The sequence below is a fragment of the Macrotis lagotis genome, chromosome 1 (assembly GCF_037893015.1).
Source record: "Macrotis lagotis isolate mMagLag1 chromosome 1, bilby.v1.9.chrom.fasta, whole genome shotgun sequence".
Classification (NCBI taxonomy): domain Eukaryota; kingdom Metazoa; phylum Chordata; class Mammalia; order Peramelemorphia; family Peramelidae; genus Macrotis; species Macrotis lagotis.
In genome coordinates this window covers 682,034,423-682,053,169 of record NC_133658.1, presented here as the reverse complement: position 1 = coordinate 682,053,169, position 18,747 = coordinate 682,034,423, and the positions used below count along the sequence as shown (strand labels likewise).

The following is an 18,747-nucleotide window of genomic DNA, read 5'->3' as shown; positions in this document are numbered from 1 at the left end:
TTGGAGCCATAGGTAAGAGTTGAGTGAAAGATGAAAGGTTAACATCAAAAGAAGTTGCAGCAGTCCTGAAAAGGTAGAGTTGTTAGCCCTCCCTTAACATCCCAAATACTCCAAGTATCAATAGGTAGAAGTTTCAAAAAGGCAAATTTAGACTTAATATAAGGGAATAACTTCCTAAGAATCCGAATCATCCAAATGGGCTTCTTCAAGAGGTTAGTGATTTCGAATTTAGAGTTTGCTTTTTAAACAAAGTTCCATAATCCCTTATCCAGAATGTTGTAGAGGCAATTCTTGTTCAGGAACTCACTTCCAAGGTCCCCTCTAACACTCAGTCTATAATAAAGATTAAATCTAAATCCAGTTTCTGAATCCTAAAGGAAAACTGTGAACCTAACAAGGCACCAATTTATCAATGATGTAAACCTTTGTGAAAAATCCACACCTAAGGGTACAAATAGATGTTGTAATCCTGTAGTAGCAGATGGAATATTCAATAAAAGCAGTTTCCAGGCAGTGATCAAATCAAATTGGAAACATACTACTTTAGAGGATCTTCAATATTATAATATTATGTTTCCTTTCCTGACTTTAGAATTTTTTCCCCCTTTTTGCACCAATAACTTGTACTTCTGAACCTCTTGCATCTGGTAGTTCCTTCTTTGTTAGCCAGTACTACCTGTTCTGATGATGATACTATTGCTAACTGCACCTGCTCATATTCATATGTACTGCCAATATTACAGTTCATACTTTGGAGAGTTCTTAAATATGGTTCCTAGCTCAACCTTGGCCCTAGCCCTTGCCCCAACAAGAAAGTATCAGAAGCATATTAATGCATCCTTTAGAAGAGAGAGGAAGTGACTGCTTTTCTGGACCTGATTCTAACCAAAAGAGTTGGTAAAGTGAAAAGTACAATCTTGGAAGAAAATGACCTTGTCATTTTAGCTTTACTAACTGCCAAGGAAGGGAATGGCATAGATAATCTGACAAATGACTACAACTTTGGAAAAGAAAAATTTTTTAAGGTCAGAGAACTAACAGCAAAATCACAACTAACCCTTTTGCATGAAAGAAGGGACATCTAAAAACAAGAGCTTCCAGGGAGCTCTCAGATTTTAAAAAGAAATCTACAAAAGAAGGAAGCAAGGACATATAACTGAAGGCAAATACAAAAGTATATTCTCATCCCATGTTAATAGTGACAAGATACTGAAACATAGAATGACTTAGACATAACAAATATATAACAAAAAAGCTTTTAGGGGGTAACAAAAATAATAAGGAAGCAGAATCAGAGATTAAGATGGTTCAACATCTAAGATACCTTGTAATTTTGAGAATCTGATTATATGAATAAAATGTACTTAAATAAAAATGGAAAACATACTCTTAAATGTCTAAAATAGCATAATATTTTACAATGATCCATTTACAAATCATTTGATCACTATATAGCACAACATGCATAAGATGTTTTGAACAGTTGCAAAAAAATAGGTAAATTAGAACAAAAACCTGTTATACCCAAGAAAACTAAAACAATATTACAATCTATAATGTTTTATACTATTACTCAAGTTGTTAGAATAGTCTTTAAATGGTTTTTAAAAGCTTTTCTCCCAAGATCATTAAATAATCCGTGTGTCAAATGAATACAAAAAAATATTAATTTTGTGCTATTAAACTAAGCAATAAGAGCAAAAAAAGGCCCCTCATTATGCCTGGCAAGAAAACTGCCTAAGACTCCTTACTAGAAAGGCAAGATTTTTCCACTGTAGCATAATAGGGCCCTTACTGCTGCAAGCACTTTAGTTTTAGATCAATTTACCATTGCATCCTTGAGTCACCTATTAGAATCAATCTCAATCTCTCTCTCTCTCTCTCTCTCTCTCTGTACACACACACACACACACACACACACACACACACACACACACAGACACATTCACGCAATCTATTCTGATTTAATACTGTGACTTCTGTCATTCTCCATAGTTCCTTCACCACAATGGGTTTCTATCCATGGTCCCCACAGCTAAGGACATTGGTAGCAGAGCACTCTAGACTCTACCTGGTCTGGCCCAAAATCTCTTTTTGCTCATAACATCCCCTGATGACATATTTCATTCAAATGAATTCAATAAGCATTTACTAAATGTCTCCTATGTGCTGAGCTAGGTACTAGGATACCAAATCAAAAGTGAACTGGTTGGACTGATGCTGAGTGAAATGAGCAGAACCGGAGGAACACTGGTGCACCTTAGCAGCAACATGGGGTTGATGAACAACCTTGATATTCCATTAGTGCAACAATCAAGCTCGATATTTTATTTTTCTTCCTTAAGGATATGATTTCTCTCTCATCACATTCAGCTTAGATCAGTGTATACCATGGAAACAATGTAAAGACTAACAGACTGCCTTCTGAGGGGGGTGGAGGAAGGGAAGCAAGATTAAGGGGAAAATTGTAAAAATATTTCAACAGAAAAAAATGAAAAAAAGTGAACTGGCTTTCTTAAAGGAACTTAAATCTACTTAAGGGAAAAAACATGCACCGCTAAGCAAGTATTATCCGTACATATCACACACACACACACACACACACACACACACACACACACAAAATGTGCAAATAAAATAAAGGTTTGATGAAAGACCTCATGGAGGAGCTGATGTTTGTCCTTCATTCTTGAAGAAGACCATTAACATTAGAGAAGTGATGTCATAACAAACACAGGATTGGATTTGGGGGGGGGGGTGCTATGCTAAGTCACCAGCCTCACTTTTTCCTCCAGAGTCATCTGGGTCCAGTAGTCAGATCTATATCAGAATGACTGGAGATGGTCCTGGATGTGAGGCAAAGGGTTTTTGTGACATGCCCGAGGTCACATAGCCAGTAAGTGGCAAGTGTCTGAGGCTGAATTCAAACTTCTGTCCTCCAGAGACAGCAGTGAACAGAAACCTGAATGGAACTGAAATCCACAGATGGAGTAGAGGAGGAAGAATAATATTCTAGCCATAGGGGACAACCACCAAAGTCTTTGCAGTTGGCACACTCCTGTCCTTTCCATTCCATTGCCCTCCCTGGAACACTGAATTTTAGTTCTCTAGAGACTTCAGTGTTGCATGAGTCACAGTCATACCACATTCATAAGACAGGTTTTTGCTTCTGGAAAAAGTTTGGGGTCATTAAAGGAGCTCTTTAATTTTCTGAAGGCAATCTAATCCATTCTTCTTAGTTTAATTGTGGGTGTAACCAGAGATTCATTTGTACTATATGACCTAACTATATCTACTGATTGACAAACTCTCTATAAACTGTTCATTTAATTGTATGTCATAATCTAAGCAAATGGTGTCAAACTCAAGTAACACTTAGCACACCACCTAGTACTGTGTAAACTCTTAAGAAAGAATTCTTTAGAAATATATTTCTACAGACCTACATAATGACTTAGAAATCCATAAGTTAACATTCTGGTGTGTTGTATTTTTATTTAATTAAATATTTTCCAGTTTTAATTTGGTTCAGACTCCAGAGTTTTGCCAGAGTGAGTTATCTATTTCTAATCTAGATAATATAAATCTGTTTCCTATGGTTTTTACTGTGTAGACGGCTAGAGTCAAATTATCTTTGTAAAGTGCTATAAATAACAAGGAGAAGTAAAAAAATCTTGTGGTAACTTAGAAATTAGTCACTAATTTTATTTGACTATAAATATACCACTAACTTTCAGGTTACAAAGTTATTTTGCAAAGAAGTAAATTTTATTCAATATTAATATTCAGTTCTTCCATTCTACAATTAATATTTAACTTTAGGGAAAATCTTTCCAAATGTAAAACTATGATGATTTAGGATCATGCAATCAATTAAGAGAGCTAACTTTTTAGTTACTTTTTAACTGTAACTAAAAGTCAATTTAGTCCAACACCTTCATTTTACCAAGAATACTGAAATTCAGGCTAGTAAAGGGCTCAAAATCAAAGGAAGGTTGTAAATATGAGGCAGAGTCAAGACCTTAATTCTGCCTTATGCCAGAGGCAAAAAAAAAAAAAGGAATTTCAATTATCCATTTCTCTACTTTGCTACTGTGCCAAAACTAAAACCAAACCATCAAAGACAAGGGATCTAAAGAGATCCTGGGAAAGAAATGACACACTTTCCTTCTGTTAGTTATTTCAGTTTTAAGGGCTATCAGGCCTATTTTTATTCATCTTCACAATTTTATCTGGCTCTCCTCCTATCTCTGTGTTCTTTGTCTCTTGTACTACTTTCTCTTCTTTCATTTCTTGTTAAATATAAAGGTCAAAGTCAGGCCTTAAATCCAAGTCTTCTGAGTCCAAGATTAACACTTCACCATTCCTTTGCTACACTCATGCCCTGTGGAAGTCAATCAATAATAATAATAATAGCAATTCAAATTTTTAGAGGATTTTTAAGATGTATAAATCAATATCCTGTGATAGAGGTAATGCAAATATAACTCAAGTTTACAGATGAGAAAACTGAGACACTGAACAGACTAAGAGATTGTTAAGATTCAAATGAGATAAAGTATGTAAATTACTACATAAAAGTCAGTTATCATTTTCATCATCATCATTTTCCCCTGAAAAAAAGACAAAACTTTGTACTACTCAAAATGGTAATACTACCCTTTCATTTCCTCCTTGGGCACATAACCCTGACTTATTGGATCTTCCCATTTCAGGATGGTCTGGATAGTTTCCTTTACCCTATATTCATTTAGAGTTAGACCAAACTCTCATCCCTTTCTAACAGTAGTAGCCTGCATGCCACTGGAGGATGATGAACTTCTTATCAGGGTTATGAGAAAAGTTTATCAGCAGGGATTAGGTAAAATTATAGAGAAAGCAATTTGTCTCTGGCACACTTCTACCTATTCCAGTCATTCTCCCACTTCTAGGTACATCCTATTAATTTTTCCAGATCATTTATGAGGAACAAGCTATCCAAAAATCCCCTACAGTATTTCACAAATGCCTACCTTAGTCAAAGGACACCAAGCTCTTCTCCCTTCATCATAAAAAATTCTACTTCTTTAATAAATTATTTCAATTAGATAATAGGATAAACAATAAAATCAGATTAAACCAAATGGAACAAAATAGGAAATACTTTTGAAAACAGAATGCTTTTCTTTTGTGAGACAATGAAAACAACATAACCCAATTTATTCACTACTTTGGTTTTCACCATCAGAAAAATTTAGAGCTAAATTTATTGCCCAAAGTGATGTAATCTTTTTAATTCAATTTCCTGAATGTATCTACTACTCTGTTTAATACCTTATCTTGAGGTATAGTTTAACCTGTAAACTGCAGCAAGTACTTTCAGAAGTAGGAAAGGTTATAATAAAACTTAAATAAAGAAGAAAAAGTAGGGCTTTGCCAAGCCTTATTTTAGCTCAGTCTCTGTTAGACAGTTTTCACTGAAGGGTCAACCTACATTGCCCTTTAGTAAAACAATTCCCTGAACCTATCTGTCCCAAAGTAGAAGTTTTGACAAAATTTTAAAATGAAGAATGACAACTCAACTGGGAGTCTAGAAATACTGGGAGTCAATATAATTTCTCTGGGTCTTAGTTACCTCATCTGTAGAATGAGGCAGTTAAGACCAGATAAACTCTAAAATGAATCAATTATAGTTTTATACATTTGCTTTTGAAGTCTGCTGATATCCTAATCTGTTTTCCCCCTCTTTCCTCTTTACTTTTTCCCATCAGGAAGTCCTCTGACTGCAAGTTTTTGGGGTTGTTTTTTTTTTTTAGGTTTTTGTAAGGCAATGGGGTTAAGGTGGTCTGCCCAAGGCCACACAGTTAGGTAATTATTAAGTGTCTGAGACCGGATTTGAACCTAGGTACTCCTGACTCCAAGGCTGGTGCTTTAGCCACTATGCCACCTAGCCACCCCTGACTGTGAGTTTTATACCATCTATAGGATCTTGTCATCCTTTATTAGTTGAAACAGGGTGGGGTGACAAAAAGATCAACTTTGGAGTCAGAAGATCTAGGTTTGCATCTTGATACCAATACTAAATAACTATAGAATATGAGGAAATAGATATGGAGTTAGATGACACCTCAAAGATTTTCTTCTCATTTTACAAATGAGGAAACAGGAGATTAAATAATATGCCGAAGGTCACCTGACTTTTCATGTTTAGAGGAAAAAGTGCAATGTACTGTAGAATACTGAACTTAGGAATCAGGAGAAACTTGAACTAGAATCCTACTCTAGAAAACTTAACTTTGGGGCGGCTAGGTGGCACAGTGGAAAGCACCGTCCCTGGAGTCAGAAGTACCTGGGTTCAAATCCGGCCTCAGATACTTAATTACCTAGCTGTGTGGCCTTGAGCAAGCCACTTAACCCCATTGCCTTGCAAAAAAAAAACTAAAAAGAAAAAGAAACTTAACTTCCCTCAGCATTAGTTCCGCCATTTGAAAAATGCTTTAATCACACAAAATGGTTATAGTAATCAAATGAGTTAATGTACATAAAGCACCATATAAATCTAAATTATTATCATCATCAGTTCATGGAATCAGAAAAAAAATTGTCAGTACTGTATCTAATTATAGATGCTAAAGAACAAAACTGAGAAAAGGAAAGTTTAAAAAACTGAATTTGCTTAAAAGTAATACTAATTATAGTCATTTATGTGAACTGTACACCATTGTGCATAACTGCAATCTAATAATCATCATGTATAACTAAGAATCACAAACTTAGAATCTGATTAACTAGTTCAACTACCTTTTACAGATAAAGAACCTGAGCTCCAGAGAATTTAAGTAACTTGCCTAAAATCACATAGGTGACCTAAACATGATTAGTATCTGAACCAAGCCTTTTGACTACATATCTATCTCCATTATACCATAATTATCCTTCATTTAAATGTATAAGTTTAATTTTGTTTTAAGCTTTCATTAACAATAAAGTCAAGTCCATGCATGTTCTGAGTCTTCAGGATATTGTTCATTTAAGATGTAAACTTTAAAAATAACTTTTAAAAATTATACTAACAGGGGACAGCTAGGTGGCACAGTGGCTAGAGCACCGGTCCTAGAGTCAGGAGTACCTGAGTTCAAATCCAACCTCAGACACTTAATAATTATCTAGCTGTGTGTCCTTGGGCAAGCCACTTTAACCCCATTTGCCTTGCAAAAAAAAAAAAATTATACTAACAGCCTGACACATTGCAGTGGGCTTTAATTATCAAACAAAGGATTTTATATTTTATCCAAAAAACAATAGGGAACCACTAATGATTTTTTTTAGGATGAAGGTAATATGGTCAGATCTGTTTTAAGAATATCAGGGGCGGACTGTGGAGCTCTGCCCCTGGAACAGGACGCTGGGGCTCTGACCACATTCAGATCCTAATCACAGTCTAGCCCCCCCCCAATAGAACAGCAGGGGCCCCTCCACCTCAGCCCCCTGGCAGAGGGGGGGCACATATGGTCATTCACAGACCAGGAGGGAGGGGCAGAGCCTCACACACTGAGACCCTTGTGGGAGTGTCCCAAAAGCTCAGGAAGCACCCCAAAAATGGGCTTAGGCTGGAAAAATGAGCAAGCAGAGAAACAAGAGGAACACCATTGAGAAATATTTTTGCCTGTGAGCCCAAGAAGGATCAAAACACTCAGTCTGAAGATGAGGAAGCACAAGCTCCTACATCTAAAGACTCCAAGAAAAACAGAAATTGGGCTCAGGCTATGACAAAGCTCAAAAAAGACTTTGAAAAACAAATGAGGGAGTTAGAAGAAAAACTGGGAAAAAGAAATGAGAGATGCAGAAAAAAATGAAAATGAAGTCAGCAGCTTAGTCAAGGAAATCCATAAAAATGCTGAAGAAAACAGCATGCTAAAAACCAGCTTAGGTCAAATGGATAAAAAGTTCAAAAAGTTATTGAGAAGAATGCTTTAAAAAGCAGAATTGGCCAGATGCAAAAAGAGATAAGAAAGCTCTCTGAGGAAAACAAATCCTTCAGATAAAGAATAGAACTCAGAGAGATTGCTGAATTTATGAGAGATCAGGACTCAATGCTTCAAAAGCCAAAAGAATGAAAAATCAGAAGAAAATGTGAAACATCTCATTGAAAAAACAACTGATATGGAAAACAGATTTAGGAAAGATAATTTAAAAATTATTGGAGTGGATAGAGCACCAGCCCTGGAGTCAGGAGTACCGGCTTCAAATCTGGCCTCAGACACTTAATAATTACCTAGCTGTGTGGCCTTGGGCAAGCCACTTAACCCCACTGCCTTGCAAAAATTTAAAAAAAAAAATTATTAGAATACCTGAAAGTCATAATCAGGAAAAGAGCCTTGACATCATTTTCAAAGAATTACTAAAGGAAAACTGCCAACCCCAAGGAATATTATAGCCAAGTTCCAGAACTCCTAAGTCAAAGAGAAAATATTACAAGCAGCCAGAAAGACACAATTCAAATACCATGGAGCTTCAATCAGGATCTCACAGGATTTAGCAGCAACTACATTAAAAGCTCATAGGGCTTGGAATATAATATACCGGAAGGCAAAAGAGCTTACAATGCAACTGAGAATCAACTACCCAGCAAAACTGAATGTCCTCTTCCAAGGAAAAAGATGGACTTTCAATGAACCAGGGAAATTTCAAATGTTCCTGTTGGAATGGCCAGAGCTGAACAGAAGGTTTGACCTTCAAATACAGGACTCGGGTGAAGCATAGAGATTGGAGAAGGGGAAAATATGAGAGACTTAATGATAATGAACTGCATGCATTCCTGTATAGAAAAATGACACTGATAATACTCATATGAACCTTCTCAATTAAAAGAGCAGGTGGGGCAGCTAGGTGGCGCAGTGGATAGAGTACTGGCCCTGGAGTCAGGAGTACCTGGGTTCAAATCCATTCTCAGACACTTAATAATTACCTAGCCTAGCCGTGTGGCCTTGGGCAAGCCACTTAACCCCATTGCCTTGGGAAAAAACCTAAAAAAAAAACAGGTAGAAGGAGATTTTATAGATGAAGCACAGGAGAAAGCTGACTTTGAAGATAAAATATGTTGTTAAAATGTAGTCAATAGAAAAAAGGGAAATGTAATGGGAGAAAGAAAAAGGAGAAGGGGAATAGGCCAAGATATTTCATATAATATGATTTTTCTTTATTCCAATGAGCTATTGCAATGATATGGAGAGGGGGGAAGGCAAGGGGGAATGAGGGACTCTTCACTCTCATCAGAGATGGCTAGGAGAGGAAACAGCATATATACTCAATCAGGTATAGGCATCTGGAGTAAGAAGGGGGGGACAGGGGAAGGGGTGGGGATGTGAATGAAGGAGGAGAGGATGGACCATGGGGGGAAGAGTGGCCACACATTTCCTTTTTTATTTATTACAAGGGGCTGGGATTGGATGGCCTGTGCAGGACCATGGGGCCAGGTGGATGCTAGGACTAAGGGGTGGTATGGGGGCTCCAGGCCTCTTGGCCCCAGGGCCAGGGATTTGCCTGCTGCGCCACTCAGCTACCCTACAGCAGAGTCAGAGTGAAAGGAGAGAGAAAATATAGTACATGGTAGTGGAGAAATACAAAAGGAGGGAGTTGCGATCAGCAATGGCAACACTGGAAAAATATGGAAGTAACTTTTGTGATGGACTTATAAAGAATGTGATCCACCCATGACAGAGTGGGTGGTGTTGGAACACAGACTGAAGCCCATTTTATTATTATTATTATTATTATTATTATTATTATTGGGGGGATGCAGGGCAAATGGGGCTGGGTGGCCTGGCTGGGGCCACATAGCAGGGTGATCGTTGGGTGTCTGAGGCCAGATTTGGACCCGGGTGCTCCTGGCTCAAGGGCCGATGCTCTGTCTGCCATCCAGCCACCCCTACTATTATTACTATTTTATTTATTTTGGGTCTTTTTTTTTTTTTTTTGGTTTTTGCAGGGCAGTGGGGTTGGGGTGGCTTGCATCTCACACAGTTGGGAAGATTGTTGGGTGTACAGGGCCGGATATGAGCTCAGGTGCTCCTGGCTCCATGGCTGGTGCTCCATCCACTGCGCCACCTGGCCATACCTACAATTATTACTATTTTTTATTTTAATTTTAATTTTTTTCTCTCCCCACTTTACCACTCAAGCGAATCTATATTTTTTGGGGGGAGGGGGTATTTTGTTTACTCTTAAACAAGAATATTTTATTAATGTATAAAAAAACATTATTTGTACAAAATAATAAATATTAAATTTAAAAAAATATCAGAGGCAGCTAGGTGGCGCAGTGGACAGAGCACTGACCCTGGAGTCAGGAGTACCTGAGTTCAAATCTGGCCTCAGACACTTAATAATCACCTAGCTGTATGGCCTTGGGCAAGCCACTTAACCCCATTGCCTAGCAAAAAACTAAAAAAAAAAAAAAAATAGCAATATGGCAGCTGTGAAGAGGACTAATTAAGAGTGGGGTCAGAGTAGAAAAGCAGGCTATAGCAACAATACAAATAAGAAGGGGCAAGGGCCTAAATTGGTATGGAAGTCACATAAGTAGAGAAAAAGGAACAGATTAGAGATAGAATCAACAAAACTTGGCAAACAATTGTGGGCTGGAGGTGGAAAAAAGTCAGGAATGGTTTCAAGAACAGAAACTTGAGTGACTAGAAAAATGGTCATGATGTCAACAGATATTTGGATAAATTTAGAGGAAAGGATAGGTTTTGGGAAATAGAACAGATCTGTTTTTGAACATATTAAGTTTGGAGTATCTAGCAGGAAATGTTTATTCTGTAACTGGAAGTGAGGGAAGAGATTAGGGTTGAATATATAAAGTCATCTACACAGAGATGAAAAAATCTGGAGAGAGAAGAAAGTCCTGAACAAAGTTTTTAAATAGGCCCATACTTAGTGTGGGGGGCGGGGAGATATGTTCCTCTTTACACACCATGTTCCAGGCATTCAGCCTACTTGCTATTTCCCATCCACTAACATTCTATCTTCCACATCTGTGCCCTTAGGCTATCCCTTCATGCCTAGAATGCCCTCCTCTAAGATCTCCCCCTCTTGGAATCTCTGGACCTTGGTTCTTGTGCTTTCTTATCAAAGAAGACCAAAATGACAACACTGTGTCTGAGACAAATTACAGTGTGTTCGTGGCTGATGAATATGAGGTCAGAATGTTCTACCGCAGGTTGGACACAAATAGTCCATGAGAACACCCAGGTGGGTACTCTAAACTTACGTATGTCACCTTTCCTTTAAGCTGCTTCAATTCTTCCCTTCACTAATAAGGGCAGGCCATGCTGGGTGATCCTGTGCCAGTGTCTCCCATGTTGCACAATCAATTCCAAAGTTCTTCAATGAGACCTTCAGGGTGTCTTGAAATTGCTTCTTCTGACCACTTTTGAGTGCTTGCTCTGTGTGAGTTCTCCATAGAATAGTCTTTATGGCAAGCATACATCTGGCATTCTAACAATGTGTCCAGTCCATCATAGTTGCACTCTCTGTAGTAATGTTGGAACACTGGGCAGTTTAGTTCAAGAAAGGACCTCAGTGTCTGGTATCTTCTCCTGCCGGATGATCTTCAGAATCTTCCTAAGACAATTTAAATGGAAGTGATTCAGTTTTCCTGACATAGCACTGGGAGACTGTCCAGGTTTCACAGGCATATAGCAATTAGGTCAGCACAACAGTTCAGTAGACCTTCTAGTCTGGTAGTCAGTCTAATATCTCTTCTCTCCTACACGTTCTTTCACAATTCCCCAAATACTGAGTTAGTTCTGACAATATGTGTGTCAATCTCATTGTCAATTCGTACCTCCCTGGAAAGGATATTGCCAAGGTAAGGGAATTTGTCCACAGTATTCAAAACTTCTCCATTTCAAAAACAAAAACAAATGAACACAAAACACACAACAAAAGGACTTTTTACTTTGTACCTATTTTGTAATTATGTATCCATGTACATCCCTTTCCTTTCCCCATCAGTGGAAAGTATTTTCCATGAGAGCAGAGACCTTTTTGCTCTTGGATCCAACGAGTATATCCTCTAGCAAATGGAAGGTGTTCAATAAATGCTTTTCAAATAGAATTCATTGAATTTCTGAAGTGAATCTTCTCAAATTCCCTTCTCAAAGGTGATAACACCTCAACCTCATCCTGGTTTCCTTGCTCCTCTTGCTCCCCTGATGTTGTTGGTGCAAAGGAAAAGAAAAAGAGCACTGATTTGACCCTGGATCCAAATCCCATTTCTGTCAATTACTGCATCTGTGATCTTGAGCATCACTTCTCTCCAATTGGCCTCAGGTAACTCACCTGTAAAATGAGCAGGCCTTCTAAATCTATGATGCTCGCTTATATCTGTTTTCTAAAACATTTACATCTTATCACATTAAAATCACAATGGTTTTCTACTGAATTGCATCAAATCTATTAAAGGTTCACATCCACTATTTCCCCCCACTTCAGGTTCTCTCTTGTCACCTAAATTTCACCAACAATGTAACTTTTAATCCTAATGTTCTTATTCATAAATAACATGAACTGGAAGTTAAAAGAACTGAAGGATACGGGCAGAGGCAACGATGCAGGATTTAGCAAGTCACATGTAGAAAAACGGAGGAGCTTAGAAAGAGTAGAAGAATTGTATTAGGAAGTGAGGACAGATCAGCTTGTAAAGGTAGAAGCAATCAAATAATTGCCAGGCTGAGTTGTTTGGATTAAGGTTATAGGCCAAGGAAATCTCTTTAGTTCATAAGCTGAGAACTATGACTGAAACAAAACTTGAAGACAATTACTCACACAACTAGTTGTAAGTGAAGAAAAAACTAAAACCAAAATATACTGACAGAGAGGTTGTAAAGAGTTATTCATTAAGAGCCACCATTATATTATTGGTTCCCAAAACTGAAGATGATAACTTTAATATAAGGCCAAGAAAACCCAAGTTCAAATCCAGCCTCAGATACTTATTAGATGTGTGATTCTAGGCAGCTCACTTGATCTCATTTGCCTCAGTTTCCTCATCTGTAAAATAGGGAGTCACACTTTGATATGAACTATATAATAATATCTAATCATGACTTCGTAAATAATTGGGATAGAAAGCTAGAAAAAGGATTATAAATAACACCAAAGTGTTAAGTCTTGGGTATAGGAAATAGGTAAATTTCTTGTTAAATAAATCTCTCCCACATCTGTGCACTAACGACAGGCTATCCTTCCATGCCTCGAATGCTCTCCTCTCTTGGAATCCTTACTACTTAGAGAAAAGTGCCATTTCCAATATATATATTTCTTGATGTTTCTGGTTGTTGGTGTTCTCTAACTCTTCAAAAATAAAATCAAATGAACATAAACTTTACACTTATGAAGCTCAGTTTTTAAAACTCAAATAGAGGATTTTTATAGGTATTTTCATTAAGTTTCAATTTATTAGATTTGACCTAATATGCTGGCTGGTCATGATCTTTTGGTATCTTGATACTATCATTTAATGGTGTTAAGTGCCTGATAATGCAAACGCAATCTGCTAGTCTGAACATATGATGAAAAATTATATAATTCCTGCATTCACTAAATTTATAAACTATGAACTATTCACTAAATTTATAAATTGCTAGAGCCAAAAAAATATATAAAATCTAAAAGCCAACTTTCTGGTGATGAGCATTTTTGAACCTAATAAATCTGGTAGACGTTGAGTTACTGGAAGCCTTTCAAATTCAGCAGGACCTAACAAGGCTTGTGCTCTAATGTTTAACATTTAAAAATTCATCTCCACTATAGTACATGGCATCTACGAATATAGTCTGCACTGCAATAATTTGCGAGCTCTACTATATATATAAGCCCCCCAAAACAAAAAAGTTTCTACTGTTACTGCTTTTATGTACAATTCTATGCTTTCCAAGGTTTAACCACTTCACCAGAATGCCAAAGGGTTCTACAGTCAACCACATTAAAAAAAGATTAAGAACCTCTGCTCCTGATTTTCTACACAATGACTCAACAGCAATTTAATTATTGGGGTTTCGCTCTATATTATGCATAAGGCACCCAAAGGCATGGGATCAATATTACTGAACCTTTCATAACAACCAAAATGAAGTTTTACAAAAACATCTGCTGTTACAACTCCTGTCAAAGGAAGAACATACGTAAACTCTTGGAGAACATAAGCAATAGTTCTTTACAAACCAATTGATAAAGGCAGGTTCATTTTTTTTTTTATGAACCTGCAGGTCCTGAATAAAACAATAAATTGAAATGGAGATTTTTTTTCCCCAGGTCTTTACAGGATTCTGCAGACTGCAAATGACTCACTGCAGGAGAACTGTACCTTCCAGCTGTCTACCAATGGTAGACAAAGTCTCTGCCAAACCAAATTTGTATTTTATTTCATGGCTTCTATCTTCCTTCACTGTTTTTTTTTTCTTAACCAAACCATAAGAACAGGCAACCAAGAATGAAAAATAAATTTGTTTAACGAAAAAGCAAAAGAAATTACAATAGAATATTTTTGAACTCCAAATTATTATACATGAAGAAAGGTAATAGAAAATAGAATACAAAAACAATGTCTTATCAAACTAACCTAAAGTTAAAGAAACCAATTATTAAACAAGTATCACAGTGCCAGAAACTGCATATAATTCAAATATGCAACAGTCATTAAGCATATACAAACTGAATTAAACCTAGTCTGTAAAACTTAAATTGACTTTTCACATTCACCAATGCCCAATGCTTTTTTTCTTGGCTCTTCTTCCTCTTTGTTACATTCTAAACAATTCTAAAACAGGACATAATCTCTTTTATAGTCAATATGAGTCCCTCTCAAGAAGCAGATCCCCATGAAGATCTAATAAAAATCTATTTGTTTTTTTTCCCTCCCAAAATATTAAATTCTTCTGGAGCATTTTGATTTCTTAAGTTCACAACTGATCTTATATTTTCAAAATTGTTTGAAGTAATCAAAATATTCTAATCAATGACTTTCAAAATGAGGATTTTACTTTATAAATAATGCTGGGAGCCTCTTTCTTAAATCTATGTACCAATCCTCAGAAAGTATTCTATTTTCAATAGATTACAAGTTCCTTGAGGTCTGTATCTGTTTTTAATTTTTATAACTACATTCCCAATGAGAACTTATGTGAGTACCTTGTAAACAACACTTAACTATTTATTTAATTTGGATTGAAGTGGATTCTTAGATCTGTATTTCATCTATTCACAAGAATAAAAGGTAATATTTATTACATAGTAAATAGAAAAACTATGATTAACGCATGATTATTAAATAAACTATGTTTCCAATTCAAATATAGTAGCAAAAACAAAATATATGTATTTCAACAGGGAAGATCAGGCTTTTTTTCTTCTTCCCCCATACCCTAGAAGGTGAAAATGTAAACTTTTTTGATGTTGGTGAGCAGAAGAAAATGAGGCATTAAATTTGGGAGGAAGACTATTACACTCTAACCTGTGCCCTTCATCTAAATTCTATACGCCTATTTCTTTACATATAAACTTGCCCTGAACTTCTATTAACATGAAGATACCTATAGAAGATACTTAAATAACTGTGAATAATAGAAATTATTATAGGACTAAAGGACTATAACATTGTAGATTTAGATTAAAAAAGTACCTTGGAGATCATTCTAGTTCACTCCTCAATTTTAGATGAGAAAATTTAAAACAGGGAGGCTAAGTATCTTGCCAGAGTCCACACAGCTATGAAAACTTAGAGCAGCATTTGAACTCAGATCTTCCTGACTCCTGCTATAAAAATGAAAGTAATCATTAATAAAAAATAAAAAACATTTGGTCTTAAGTCTGGAGCAAAATGAAATATCATCATGAAAGAGAATTTAGGATTACTTGACTTAAATGTACGTAAGTGTGTATGTGTGTGTACACGTACACACACACACACACACAGCCTCAGTATTTTTTAATTTTTTTAATTTATAAAATGAGGTCAGACTGAATATGATATTCTAATGTTCCTTCCAGTAATAAATCATAAAAACTTTAGATGCTCCTCCATAGGCCTCCTCCAAGCTTTTCTTCCATGCTTCTATTTCTTTCACTTACCCTAAAATATCTCCCATTACTTCTAGAACCTGGATCTTAAGAGTACTAACTCAAAGTATGTTACAGAATTAATCTTCCTATCTATGTTTTTACAGGTATTTGTTTTAAAGTTAATTTTAGCCTAAAAAAAAATTACTGAATAAATAAACATGTACATGGAATAAATACATGCTGCAAAATTATTTCCTGGTATTCTGGGCCCAAAAAGAAAATACTGCAACATTGAATAACTGTGTAACCATGTGCTTGCCACTTCCTTTGGGATTTTTGTATTTAGTCACAGGGCAAAAAAGTTATCAGCTTTTATCCACTTAGAAGGATTCAGGTTTCCCGGTTTCAGAACAATGAAGTATTTTACAAAGGGAGTGGGGAAGTAACAGGAATATGTGTTCCTTACTTTTTGTATTGTTCCATACAAAAATTGGCTTGAAAGGCAACTAGGTATATGGGTATGTGGTTTTCCTTAAAAAAAAAAAAAAGGCTAGTTATCTAAAATCATAATATTCTCAACATAAATGAAGTTCTGGAATGCTGATTTTAAAGCTTAATAGTAATAATAGTCGTCACTTAAAAATATGATTAGTAAAGAGAAAAAAAGCTAAGAAAGTAAATAGTCTGTCAAATTTAAACTGTAGTCACAGATCTGCTAGAACCTCATGGAGATTGGTACTAAGGGAAACAAAAAGGACCCAAAGTACCCACCATTGTGACTTAAATGGGACCAGTATTAAACGGGGCCAATGAAACTCCACAACAGAAAGCTAGAGGAAAATAATAATAATAACAACAACAACAACAATAATAAATAAAATAACAATGACGATAAATCTCAAAAATATAGGAGATACTTATATATCCTAAAAAATTTCAGATTTATACAATTTCATCATATATCTTATATAGGAATATTGACAGAAATATGTACTATCTATGGAGACAGAGATACATTCTAAAATTCTTTGGGTACAGACAACCAAATGGATCTATGTGGCTATGGACTATCTGTGCAGATGTCCATTTGGATAGAGGCAGACTTAGAGATAAATATTTACAATAATATATGCACAACCTGTGGGGGGTGGGAAGCAAGACTAGGGGGAAAAAATTGTAAAACTCAAAATAAATAAGACGTTGAGGTCTAAGAAATCTCTACGCTGTGTCTCTGCCGGCCCAGTGCGCCAGGCTGCCTGCACGCGTCCGCCGGGCAGTCTGCCTCGACCCCCGGCCTGCTCCCCGGGCCGCCGCCGGCCTCGTCCGTCCTTCTCCCGGGGGCGGCTCCCCCGCGGCACGGGGCGGAGGAGGGGAGGCCCCGGCAGGTCCGGCGGCCCGCAACACAAAGGAGGCGCGGGGCCGGGGCCGGGGCCGGGGCCGGGGCCGGGGCCGGGGCCGGGGCCGGGGCCGGGGCCGGGGCCGGGGCCGCGCCTCCCCTTCCCCCGCTTTGGGCTGCAAATTTAAACTGCCGCCCCCCCCAGCCTCCCTTCCGGTTCCCCCCGTTTGGAAGCCGGGCGCGGGCGCGGGCCCGGGCCGAGGAGGGGCCGCGGCGGCTTTGTCCGGCCGGGCCGGGCCGGCCGGGCCGGGCCGCTCCTCCGCTCCCCGCTCGGGCTCGGGCTCGGGCCTGCGGGCGCCGCGGGGCCCGGCGCGGGGCACTCACCTGGCGGCGCGGGCGGCGGCTGCGGAGCGCGGGCTGGAGGGCGCGGGGCGGCGGCGGGCCCGGGCGGCGGCGGCGGCGGCGCCTCCCGCGATCCGTCCCAGCGCCTCCGTGCGTCAGGCGGGGGGCGGCGGCGGCGGCCCAGTGACCCACTTCACACCGCCCGCGCCCCTCCCCCAGCGCGGCACGCGGGCGCGCACGCCCCCGCCCCCGCCCCCGCCCCGCAGCCGCAGTGCCCCTCCCGCGTGGCCCCGCACCCCCGAGCCTCCCCGCCCCGGCTCCGTGTGGAGACCTTAGACGAGTCACTGCAGACCCCGGGCAGTGAAAGAGTGGGCGCAGCCCCCGTCCCCTCCCCCGCCCTGCCCGCTGCCGGCCGCCCTGGGCCAGGCCCCTTGGCAGCTTCAAGGGCAGCGGCGGGCGGGCAGAGAGCCTGAACTTCGGCCGGTTTGGGCCAGAAGGCCTGAGGAAGGTGCCGAGGACGGAAGAAGGAGCTAGAAAGCGGGGCTCGGCAACCCTTCAGTTCACCCAGGAGGGCACCGAGGCCTCGAAAGACTACAAGAGTTTAAAGGAAAGGACCGAAGATTGCAGTCTTCACTTCAAGCTCGATTTTCGGGGGGGGGGGGGGGGGGGGGCAAGTCCGATGCCACCAATAAATGATGGGAATTCTCTGCTAAACGTTGAAATATCTTATCAAAACTCCATGAGGAGCAGGGACAATTTGGGGTGGTCTGCAAATACCATCTGTATCCAGAGAGAGAACTGGAGTTTGAACAAAGACCAAGGACTATTTCCTTTAATTTAGAAAAAACAAACTGATATCTGATTGTCTGATCTCGCTATCTCTTATACTTTATGTTTCTTCCTTAAGGATATGATTTCTCTCTCATCACACTCAGTTTGGATCAATGGAAACAATGTAAAGACTGGCAAATTGCCTTCTGTGGGGGGGGGGTAGAGAAGTACGATTGGGGGGAAAATTGTAAAAC

At 38.8% G+C, this 18,747-nt stretch overlaps 1 protein-coding gene across 9 annotated transcripts in view; it reads right to left on the bottom strand.

The window, feature by feature from the left end:
- Nucleotides 1–17,788, bottom strand: part of SESTD1 (SEC14 and spectrin domain containing 1) — a 141,735-nt gene extending 123,947 nt beyond the window's left edge. For 3 of the 9 annotated variants that reach the window (XM_074215587.1, XM_074215592.1, XM_074215593.1), the window contains exons 1-2: nucleotides 15,665–17,463; nucleotides 11,252–12,324 (exon numbers count right to left, since the gene is read on the bottom strand). The gene's annotated coding sequence lies outside the window, so the exon portion shown is untranslated. Of the gene's footprint in view, nucleotides 1–11,251; nucleotides 12,325–15,664; nucleotides 17,464–17,764 lie in introns of those variants that run through there. The other 6 variants (XM_074215589.1, XM_074215595.1, XM_074215596.1 and 3 more) reach the window with 4 other exon arrangements.
- Between the last annotated feature and the right edge of the window lie 959 nt (nucleotides 17,789–18,747).